Consider the following 12,479-nt stretch of genomic DNA (forward strand, 5'->3'; position numbering starts at 1 on the left):
GTTTCTGCTGGACAGGACATTAGTAAGGCAACTGTTGGAATATTGCGTGCAATTCTAGTTTCCTACCTATTGGAAAGATGTTGTGAAGCTTGAAAGGGTTCAGAAAAGATTTACAAGGATATTGCCAGGGTTGGAGGACTTGAGATATAGGGAGAGGCTGAACAGGCTGGGGCTGTTTTCCCTGGAGCATCGGAGGCTGAGGGGTGACTTTATGGAGGTTTACAAAATTGTGAGGGGCATGGATAGGATAAATAGACAAGGTATTTTTCCTGGGGTCAGGGAGTCCTGAACTAGAGGGCATAGGTTTAGGGTGAGAGGGGAAAGATATAAAAGAGAACTAAGGGGCAACGTTTTCACGCAGAGGGTGGTACGTATATGAACTGAGCTGCCAGAAGATGTGGTGGAGGTTGGTACAATTGCAACATTTAATAGGCATTTGGATGGGTATAAGAATAGGAAGGGTTTGGAGGGATATGAGCTGGGTGCTGACAGGTGGGACTAGCTTGGGTTGGGATATCTGGTCGGCATGGACGGGTCGGACCGAAAGGTCTGCTTCCATGCTGAATATCGCTGTGACTCTACGACTCTATAAAAGAGTCTTCACTGCTCCCTGAGGATGAGGACACCACAGGTAGCACAACACTAAAGTGAAAGGGACGTCCTTATTTCTTTGTGAGACCTGTTATTTTAAAACTGAACATCAAATCACCACCTCTTTTCAGAAATAAGGAAAGAGTAATTAGGAATAAACATAAACCATTCCGGACTCCAAACCTGTCCCACATTGCCACTGATCCTTTCGAATTGAATATATATCAAACCCAGCCTCTGTTGCTGTCTCAGGAAGAGAGTACCTGATAGCATAACACCACATGAGCATGGAAAATGAAGCAGAATGAGGCCACTCGGCCCATCGAGTCTGATAGGCCATTCAATCATTTCTTATATGTCCCTCATCGTCATTCTCCTGCCTTCCTCCGAGAATCCTTGATCGCCTTATACATCTAAAACTTATCTATTTGTGTCTTAATGACACTCGCGTCTGCGTGTGTGTGTCCCCGTCTGCTTGTCACCTGTGTATTTGTGCATCTACGTCTGTTTTTCTGTGCATCAGCCTGTGTGTTGTATCTATGTTTGTGTCTATTTGTGTGTAACTCTATTGTCTATGTGTGTTTCTACCTGTGAGTCTGCCTATCCCCTTGTATGTATTGCGTTTGTTTGTATGTTGGGGTGTTTACCAATAATTCTGTGTATTTCGGTATCTGCATCTGTATTTTTGGGGAGGGGGGAAGTGAAAGGATTGTCGTTGGAACTGCCAGTGGGTTTAAAGTGAGAATTGTCTTTCACTGAGCACTCTTCCTTAATCAGTGAGTGGAATATGGATGGTTCAGAAACTCCACGCGAGTTTTCCCAGTCCACTGCATCTTGTACTATGGCGGGGTTAGGCGGGTGAGGGAATAGATATTGGGAACTCCACCACCCGGCTTGGCCATTTCTGTCCGATTCCAGGCTGTTTCTCTCGGAATGGGAGAAAGGGAGGGAGGAAGTGAGGGCAGGAGTGGGTGGGCCTGCAGTTAGTGCTGGTGTCGGTGGGGCTGTGGGGAGTTGTGAGGTGTCCAGAATGAGTCAGTCGACAGTTTTGAATCCATATAGTATTATTAGTATTTTTAGTGTGGGGTGTATTGCGTAGGTGATGGAGAAAGTGTGGGAAGGAAGTTGCTGAATTCAATAGTGAGTGTGGTAGTGCCTGAGCCTTATTTGGAAATAGAGCATGAGGGTTGTCTGGGGGTAGGCGCTATAACAGATACACAGTGAGTGTGAGGGAGCAGAGAGAATATTCTTTATCCTGACAGAGTGGGAAGGTTATTGATGCTTGTCCTGTATTTCTTCGATCATCTCCGTGCATAGGTGAGCCTCCCTGAATGTCTTGTCCAAGTCTCTCATTAATAATGACACAGAGCTGTCCCTCAGATTCCACAGAATCAGTTTAGCTAGAGCTTAAAAATAGCAAGGAGAAGCAAATATTGGTGTATTATATATCGAAACCAAAACGGTTGCAGGAAATCTGAGCATCAGATGTTCTGGAAATTATATATGCAAGTATCATGGATACTGCAGTTTTGTTGGTTGGTCTCAAGTTGCGTCTAAACTGCATTAACTAAGTCACTGCTCCAGCTGTGAAAAGTAAATTCTGTAAGTGCAGATGAGGTGGGTTGAAGAGTATGTTGTAAAGCAAACTAGAGAGCAGGTTATTTTGGATTTGGTGTTGTGTGACCAGAAGGATGAATTAATACCCTTGCTCTGAAACAGCTTTTAAGGAATAGTGACATTAATAAGGTGCATTTTACACGGTGTCTGCATATAATATAGAATGCTTGAACATTCTGGTCAAACATCATGGTAGCCTGGAGGGTCAAGTTCGCTCCAGTGAATTGGGAAAGTACAATATAACTTTCAGTGGGAAACAAGCAATGGTTGTTAGAGTCATAGAGTCCGACAGCACGGAGATAGGCCCTTTGGCCCAAATTGGTCCATTCCGACCAAAATGTCCATCCACGCTAACCCCATTTCCCTGCCATTGCCCTGTATTTTTCTAATCCTTTCCTGTCCGTGTATTTGTCCAAATGGCTTTTAAATGTTGCGAATGTTCCCGCCTCAACTCTTCCGCTGGCACATCATTCCATATGCGTATCACCCCTGTGTGAAAAGCAGTTGATCCTCAGGTTCCCTTTTATTGTTTCCCCTCTGACCTTAAACTGATGCCCTCTTGTCCGTGATTGCCTAACCCTGGGAAAAAAAATGAGTGCATTCACTCCATCCATCCCTCCCATGATTTTTTACACTTCTATTAGATTCCCCCTCAGCTTCAGACATCTAAAGTAAAAAGTCCTACCTTGACCAACCTCTCCCTTTATCTCAGACCGTTGAATCCTTTGCAACATCCTTGTAAATTTCTTCTGCACTCTTTCCAGTTTAATAACATCCTTCCCATTGCAAAGTGAACACAACTGAACATAACGCTACCAGTATGGTCTCACCAGCATCCTGTATAATTGCAACGTAACTCCCTAATTTACATACTTAGTGATGTACTCTGATGAAGGCCAGTGTGCCAAAAGCTTTCTTCACTGCCCTGTCTACCTTTGAATCAACTTTCAGAGGACCATCCAACTGAATTCCAAGGTCCCTTTGTTCCACTACAGCCCTTAGGACACAACCATTCACCAGGAAACTCCAACCTTGATTTGACTTTCTAAAATGCAAGAACTTACACTGATCTATATGAAAATCCATTTGCCATTTCTCAGCCACTTCTCCAGCTGATCAAGATACTGCTGTATTTTCTGAAATTTCTGATAACCTTCCTCACTTTCCATGATGCTGCTTATTTTCATGTCATCTTCAAACTTACAAATCATGCCTATACATTCTCATCTAAATTATAGATATATGTAATATCCAGTGGTCGCAGCACCAACCCGTGAGGCATTCTACTAGTCACAGGCCTCAAGTCTGACAAGCATCCTTCCACTATTACCCTCAGCTTTCTACCATCAAAACAATTTTGTATCTAATTTCGCAGATCCTCCTAAACTTCATGCAATTTAACCCTCCAGCGCAGCATACCATGTGGAACCTTATTGAAGGCCTTACTGGAATTCATATAGACTACGTATACCACCCTGCCCCCTCAACGTTGCTAGTCACATCATCAAAGAATTCGAACAAGTTTGTGAGCCATGATCTCCCATGCACAAAGCCGTGCTGAGTTTGATGATGGGTTTTTGCCTGTAACATTGATTTTCCTGTTCCTCGAATGCTGCTTGACCTGCTGTGCTTTTCTAGCACTACTCTAATCTTACTCCTAATCACACCCTGTCTTTCCAAATGCATGTATATCTTATCTCTCAGAAGCTTTTCCAGTAAGATACCTACTACAGATTTTAGGTTTACTGGTCTATAGTTCTCAGGTTTCTCTTTGTAACCCTTCTGGAGTAAAGGGCACAGCTTTCGCTCCGGGACCTCACCCGTTGATCAGAGATTATGCAAAACTATCAGCCAGGGCTCCCGCAATTCCTTCTCTCTCGTCCTGCAGTGTTCCTGAATATATCTGGTCAGACCAGGAGATTAATAGAAATACAAAGTCTGAAAAATACGTCTATTTATTTCAGGTACAAACACTAAAGAAAGGAAAAGTGACACAATGGTGATTAACATAACAAATTCGAAAATGTATTAATCATCGGAAGTGGCTTCAGAAGAATTTCAGTCATTGTGGAAACCTGAGAATTTTCTGAAATTCACGATCCAGAAACGAGGGCCTTGAAACTGATCAGGAAATCAGAACGAGAACACGAATGCTAACAAACAGGAACAAAAACGCTGCATAAACCTGCAATCTGTATTTCAAAGGAAACAAAATAAAAGCAAAGTCAAATATGGAAATTTGTAATCAGGAGAGGAGAGTTTATTGTGAAGAACAGGGAAATTGTCAAGAAAATAATCAGTTACTATGCATCTGTCTTCATGGAGGAAGATCCACAAATCACCCAGTAATACCCAGTGATATTGTGGGGCTTGTGCAACTAAAGACATAAAGTCAATTTATATCAGTAACAAGGTCATATTTGAAAGTGTAACTGGATTGAGCATAGCTAAGTCTGACAAGCCAGATGTACTTCATATTAAAATGTCAGGCATAAATCAGTAATAGAATTATTAAATGCATTGTCGAGACTGTTTTATTTTCTTGTGCATTCTGCAGAGGCCGGAATCCATTGCGGATAAATGGAAGTTAGTAAACGTGGTCCAAGCACTATAGATTAATGGAAAGGATCCAAGCATCTATAAAGGGAAGAAGACATAGTTTGGAGAACTGCCGACCAATAAACTTCACATCTGCAGGGAAACTAATGGAATCTATTAAACAGCGTGTGATACTGGATATTTAGAAATTAACAGCAACGATGGAGAGAATATGTATGTATTTCTGACAGATGTCTAACGAGATGTGCTATTGGTTGTTCGTCCCCATCTACCACCACCTGAGAAAAGCAACAGCAAGTGACTTCGCCACAGGAAATAACATCACCACAGGAATTGACAGCAACAACCCAAAGAAACCCAAACATGCAAATAGAAAGCAGGAAATTTAGGCATTGCTTCGCATGAGGTCCACTGAAGATGTAAAGTAATGAAACGTCTGGAAATGAACCTTCCAAACCTGCATCCATTGTGTACAGTGTTGGTGACCCAATCTGAGAAAGAATATACTGACCACAAAAAAAAGTGCAATGGACTTTCTCCAGATTAATGCCACAGATGGCGAGGTTGCCTGATGAGGAAACTCGACCTATGTTCTCCAGAGTTTCAAAGAATGAGAGGTGGGTCACAGTGTAATTTGGAAAATTCACAAAACATATGACAATTTGGAGATGAACAGAATTCTTCCCTGGCTGTCTAACCCACATTCAAGACAACTAATGGCAAGATAAGGGATTGGCCACTTAAGACCATAATAATGAGGAAATTCATCATTCGGTGAGAACTGCCGAAAACAGGAGCATAGAAACCTGCTGGCAGGGTAAGATTAGGGAGAATCCCCAGATATTCTGCAAGTGTGTCAAGCAGGAAAGAATAACAAGGAAACAGGTAGGAGTCATTAGTGACTTGCCAAGTTGCATTCAAATCAACTTAGTGTAAGGAGACAGAGGGTAGTGGTTGAAGGCTGTTAGTGTGACTGGAGACCGGTGTCCAATGGTGTATCACAGGGATCAGTGCTGTGTCCCTTATTATTTGTGATTCAGAGGTGCGAGTGTTGGACTGGGGTGCACAAACCTAAAAATCACATAACATCAGGTTATAGTCCAGCAGGTTTATTCAGAGGCACGTGCTTTCAAAGTGCATAACACCTGATGAAAAAGCATCCCTTCGAAGCTAGTGCCTCCGAATAAACCTGTTGGACTATATCCTGGTGTTGTGTGAACGATAACCTTCTTATTTGTGGTACCCATAAATGATGCAGCTTTGAATACAGACTGGGTTGGCGGGAGTATGACAACTAAGTTTGTGTTTGATACAAAGATTGGCCGGGTGGTTGGCAGTGAGGAGGAAGGCCTTATGTTACAGGAAGATACAGATGGAATGGTCAGATGGACAGATCAATAGCAGATGGAATGTAACCCTGATAAATATGAGATGATACACTTTAGAAGAAGGAACCAGTCAGGGGAGTACTCAATGAATGGCAGCACAGGAGGATGCTTAGAGGGTGCTTCTCCACACATCCCTGAATGTGACTAAACAAGTTAATACACAATTTGAGAAAGCATCGGAGACGTAAAAATAACCTAAATTCATCAGGGCATAGATTATATGAGCTATGTGGAACTTTGGTTTGACCAAGATGGAATACTGTGTGTAGTTCTGGGAACCACATTACGGGAAGTATCTGATTGTAGTGGAGGGGGGCTCAGAGGAGATTCACCAGGATGTTCCCAGGGGTAAAGCAAATCAGCTATGGAGAGAGGCTGGATCAGCAGGGGTTGTTTAGTTTGGAGGAGAAAAGGCTTGAGTGGGCCGTGATTCGGAAGGATAGTATTCCGAGGGACATGGATAGACAACAGCTGTTCTTTTCAGTCTAAGGACCAAGATCAATGGAGCACATTTTAAAGTGATGTGTTTGAGATTTGGAGAGGAATTGAGGATTGTTTTTTCATCCAGAGGCTGTTGGGGTCAGGAATGCCCTTCCTGAGAGAGGAGTTGTAATGGTAACTTCACAACCATAAGAAAATACACGGCTGTGCAGTTGAACTGCCATAAGATTCACGGCTACGGGTCTTGTGTCAGAAAGTGGGGCTAATGTAGACCGTGCTGTATTTCTGTTGGTAGAAAGTCTGTGCGTCTGTGTTTGCATGTCTGTGGAAGGTCAATCATTGAGTAGCTTACGATAGGAATTGCTGGGCTTCTGAAGAGTATATTAAGAGGGGTTTTAAGATTGAACTTGTAATATCTTCTGAAAATATGTCAATGGCAAAATTAAGGGAAAAAAAAGGTGCAGCTTTCTTACAGTCTGATACCAGAGAATTGAGGACAGTGAAAAGTCAGAACTATGGAGCAAATACTTCAGTTATGTCTTTACAGAAGAAAAAAACAAAAAAGAAAACTTCCCAACAATACTAGCGAACATTAGTCTGTTGAGAAAAAAAGAGTATAGAATGAAATTAGCAACCAAACGGTTTTAGAGGAAGTATGGAACTGAAAGTAATGAGCACAGACAAAGTCAAAAGATATTTATCAAATAGGAATCATATTTGAGAAAGTGACTTTTAGCCTAATTATGGAGAAGCAATCAATACAATATGATTCAATTTTCAGGAAGATTTTTGATAAAGTCCCAAGCCTATTATGCAAATTAAAATCATATGGGACTGGGACTAATATGGTTTTAAAATGGGGGAGCTGGCAGGAAGCAGTGAGTAGGAATAAACAAGTTTTGTTTCGAGTGGAACCCTTGATGGATATAGCAGGACTGGGGCTTGAGCCCCAGCTATTCCAAATACATATCATATATTTGGTTGAGGAAATCAAATACAATATTTCCTAGTCTGCTGATGGCACTAAACAATATCGGATTGTGAGTGGGTGAGCAGGATGTCAAAAAAACTGCAAGGTGATTGAGACAAGTGGAGTGTCTGGACAAATACGTGGCAGATAAAGAGCAAGGGGGGAGCGGGGGATATGTGATGTTGTGACCTTTGATGGGAATAACAGAACGGGAGCCTATCATTTGAAAAGGGATTGGTTGAAAAACGTTGATCTATAAAGGAACTTAAGCTGCATTTTGGTTTCCTTCTGTGCAGCCCTCCGAGGTCAGTGCAGGGCAGTGAGATCTGAAACCAGAAGTCAATACTGGGAATGGAATTGGCACGCTGACCAGTGTACACAGACCCAACAAGTGGGGAGCTGTAACATTGAAAAGGATCTGGATCTCACTGTACACCAGTCACTGAAAGCAATATTGCAGGAACAGAAAGCTCGTAGGCAGATAAATCGTGTATTCACCTTCATTTCAGGGGGATTTGAATCCAGGGGTAAGGATGTTTTACTGCAGCTGGACAGGGCCTTGGTGAGATCTCATTTCGAACATTGTGCAGTATTGTGTGCAGTTTTGGTGTCCTTGTCTTATAAAGGACAAACCTGACATTGAGGGAGAGCAGCGAAGGAGACCAGACTGATCTCTGGAATGACGGGCTTGTTGTGGGTGAAGAGTCTGGTGCGGCTGGGCCTGTATTCCAAGGGGTGTAGGAAAATGAGTGGACTTCTCTATGAAATACATAAAATTCTGTCAGGACGAGTCAGATTGGAAGCAGGGGTGATAATTTCCCTCGGTGGGACATCAAAAACAAGGGCTACAATATTAGATACAGACAGGCCACTCCGCATTGAGATGAGAATAAATGTCTCTACTCAGAGACTGGTGAACCTGGGGAATAGTCTCCCAGATCAGGCTGTGTAAACCAAGGCACTGAATATAAATGAGGATTTATATACATTAAAGGGATATGGAGAGAGCAGGGGCATGATATGAAGATAGAGGATCAGATATCTTTACAGATTATTCTCCAATATCACGGTAGCTGCATACCTGTGCAATACTATATTACAGAAAATCGTGTAATATTAATAATGGAGCCAATGGGAATAAACGGGTAAGGGGCGAACCGCAAAATAACAGTAAAAACCAAAAATTAAAGTTAGTCTAAGTAAACCTTTAAATAATGCATTTTAATGCAATAGTGCTTTTAATGTAACGCTTTCACACGACAGTCACTGACTACAGCCCTGTACCTTTCACCAAGCTCTTCACCAGAAGGCATTCAGGGCTGACTGACCACGTGATGCTAATGCGGTATCCCAGTTCTCCCCAAGATTCTCCTCCGGTTTTAAATAAAGTTCTTTCTAAATATAGACTAATATTCCCAGTTTCAGGCTCAGTTTCAAGGTTTGCAGAGCGATTACATTACTGTTTTAGCTGAACACATTGATTGTGCATTTGGCAGACAGAGGATCCTGAGGCTGGGTTTTATTGTTCAGCTGGTGCCTGGCAAGGAATCGCGTCACAGTGAACGGGAGTTCACTTAATAGAAAAAGGTGCGCAATTCACGAATCTCATTGCAGCAAAATTGTATTTAATAAACACGCGCTACCAGAGAACTGCCTGTATATTGAATCGAGGAGCAAAATTGATGGACCGAAGGGATTACAGTAGTTCTTATTTTACATTTCACAGTGTTTAAACATATTGAGGGATATGAACACTGTGTCTGGAAAATTGCATTGAGGAGATTTTCTCCATGAACTAGAATGGGGGAGGCTCAATGTGTCGAATGGCCAACTCCTTTCCCGATGTTTCTGTGCAGTCTGTGGGAAAGCTCTGTAAATGTTGTCACAACTCTCAGATGTGAGGTCGCTGCAGGGTCAACAGGTCTGTGTTTCCCTTTTCCGGTAGCAAGGCTGGGGCTGGGTATTCTGTCCGGTTTTATCCTTTAAGACCTCAGAGCAGTTTGATACAATAGAGTGTCTTGCTTGACCGTTTCAGAGACCATTGAAGAGTTGATCACATGTCTGTGTGTCTGGAGTCACTCTTAGACCAGAGCAGGAAAACACGGGAGATTCACTTCCTGAAAGTACATTGGGGTAGGAGATCGAAGTTTAAAATCAACATTGGTGGAAGGTCACTGTTACTGACACCAGATCCTAGATCTTGATATGTATTAACTGTTTATAACTTCCAACAGCTGCAAGAGCATTATCCTGTATTGGATTAGTAATCCAGTGGTATTTCCACAACAGCCCCATCTCCACATAGGAACGTATCCGAAACCACACTGCGTAGGTTATTTCTGTACTGCTTGACAGCCCTGCCAAAATGTCCTCCCACCAATTTGATTATTGTGAAGGGACTGAGGGAGTGTTAAATTGTCAGAATGCAATTATTCATCCATTAGGGGACGGGATATAGTTGAGTACTTTTCCACATTGCCAGGGACCTGTCAGAGTTGGAGCTGGAATGAAGCAGCTTCCCCAGGGATACAGCTTGTTGTGGAGCACACGTCTTCAGTCCTATTGCAGGAATGGTGTCAGGGCCCATTGCCTTTGTCGTATCTACTGTGTTCAGCTGTTTCTTCATGTCACGTACAGCGAATCGAATTGGTTGAAGACTGCCATCTGTGATTCTGTGGGCATCATGACGAGGGTGAGGTGGATCATCCATTCAACACCTCTTGCTGAGGATGGTGCAGATACTCCATCCTTCTCTTTTTCACTGATGTGCAGGGCTGATCCGTTACATAATATGGGGATATTTCTGGAGTCCTCTCCTCCAGTAAGTTGTTTAATAGTATACCGACATTTATGTCTGGATGTGGCAGCACTGCAGAGCTTAGATCTGATCTGTTGGTCTTGGGATCATTTTGTCCTCTCTATCAGATGTTACTTCTGCTATTTGGAATGAAACCACGCAAGTGTGATAGCTTTAATGGTTTGTCATCACCTTGAGGTACACATGGTTCTGACCTTGGCATGTTCACCCACACTCGTCACTGAACCATCACTCGGCTTGATGGTACTTATAGACTGATGGAATATCCTGGGGAAAATGTTGCAGATTATGTTCGAATACAATCCTGCTTCTGTTGCTGCTGTTGTCTACAGCATCACAAAAATGACCAGGTTGAGCTGCAATATCTGCAATTCAATTCTACTGACTGTCCCCCAGTTCACATCGAGACCCATTCACCCATCAGCCGTGAACTCAGTGACCTCACCTGTTGTCTGATGCAGGAATACTTTCATTTTAATATTCTCATTCTGCTGAGGGTCGCTCCTTGGTGTCATGCTTCTAATTTGTTACATTACTCAAACCCTTTAACATATTCATCTGAATCTTTTCCTTACTCGTAATGCCATCTTCTGCGTTTGAATTGAATGTGTTTCCTTTCGGTTTTCTCCCTGACCATGATTAAGAGCTCGGGGGTATCAGTGATGCCAGCCTTTTGCAGTTTCAGAGCCAATGAATGTGTGAACTTTGCGTTATCGTTCAATTCCCAGTGTAGGGCGCTCCGTGTTGGGCAGGGCGTTTGAACAGCTTTCACACACGTCATTGGAACTTGTTCAAAAACAGAAATTGCTGAAGAAACAAAACAGGTCGAGCGGCATCTTCTGTAGTGAATGCGGAGTTCATTTTTCGGGTCCAGTGACCCTTTTACGAAGCTCTCACTTTCTCCAGCATTTTTTGTGTTTTTAGTTCCAGTATCCTGCGCTATTTCTTTAATTGAAAATTTGTGCTGTGCCTATTCGTTTCTGGAGAAACTCAGCAGGTCTGGCAGAATATGCAGAGACAGAGAAGCAGAGTAGGCGTTACAAGCCCAGTGTGACTTGTTCAGAACTGAAAAAGGTTGGAAACTGGGCGTTTTAATCCCTTGCCAGAGATGGGGGATGGTTGACTTGGAAAAAAGGGCGTGGCAAAAGATAAACGGGCTATGAGCAGTTGTGAACGGGAACATGATGCAAAATGGGTTTAAATTAAGGTGTGAATGGGGGAAAGGGGTTCTCTCTAATTGATTTTACGATAGTGTAGACACAACCACACAAGGTCAGAAGGAGAACAGGAGGGAGAATGTTGACCATGTGGTATTAAATAGATCTAGATATATACTTTTTCACAGTACACATCATCACTGCTTTCACACTAAGGAATTCAGGTGCTTGACCTCTTATTGGCACTAGTAAGAGTTTCATGCTGCCTTAGTTTTGTAACATACAGCAAAACTAACAGTATGAAGTTTGGGCTGTTTTCTTTCCTTGTCATTTTTAATATTCTTTCACATTTGCAGTGCTTATCGTTAAACGTTTGATCTCCTATCAGAAGGAGTACACGAGGTTGAGGGGTGGTATACTAGAAGTTTATAATATCATGGGAGGCATGGAGAGGGTGAATAGCCAAGGTCTTTTCTGCAGAATCGGGTAGTTCAAACACAGATGCACAGCTTTCAGTTGAAAGGGGGGAAACTTGAAAGGGACAAAGGGGCAACTTTTTTTTACACAGAGGGTGATGTATATATGGAATGAGCTGCCAGAGGAACACGTACAGCTACAATATTTCAAAGACATTTGGACCAACGTATGAACGGGAAACGTGAAGAGGCATATGGACCAAGTGCAAGCAGATGGGATTAATTTAATTGAGAAAACCTGATCAGCATGGACAAGTTGGACCAAATGTTCTGTTTGTGCATAGTATGACTATGAATCTAGAAAGCGAGGAAAATGTACGAAAAGATATGATGTAATAAATTGGCAAGAAATGTAAAAACAAGCATCATGAGCTTTTTCGTCTACATAAGAAAAGCTTGAAGATGTGTGTGTGCGCTGAGTCAGAAGTGAAGTGAGGAAAGTACATTGAGGCCATTTGGAGG

Source organism: Chiloscyllium plagiosum, unplaced genomic scaffold (assembly GCF_037043375.1).
Source record: "Chiloscyllium plagiosum isolate Xiang-an unplaced genomic scaffold, Cpla_swu_hap1 HiC_scaffold_13, whole genome shotgun sequence".
Taxonomy (NCBI): domain Eukaryota; kingdom Metazoa; phylum Chordata; class Chondrichthyes; order Orectolobiformes; family Hemiscylliidae; genus Chiloscyllium; species Chiloscyllium plagiosum.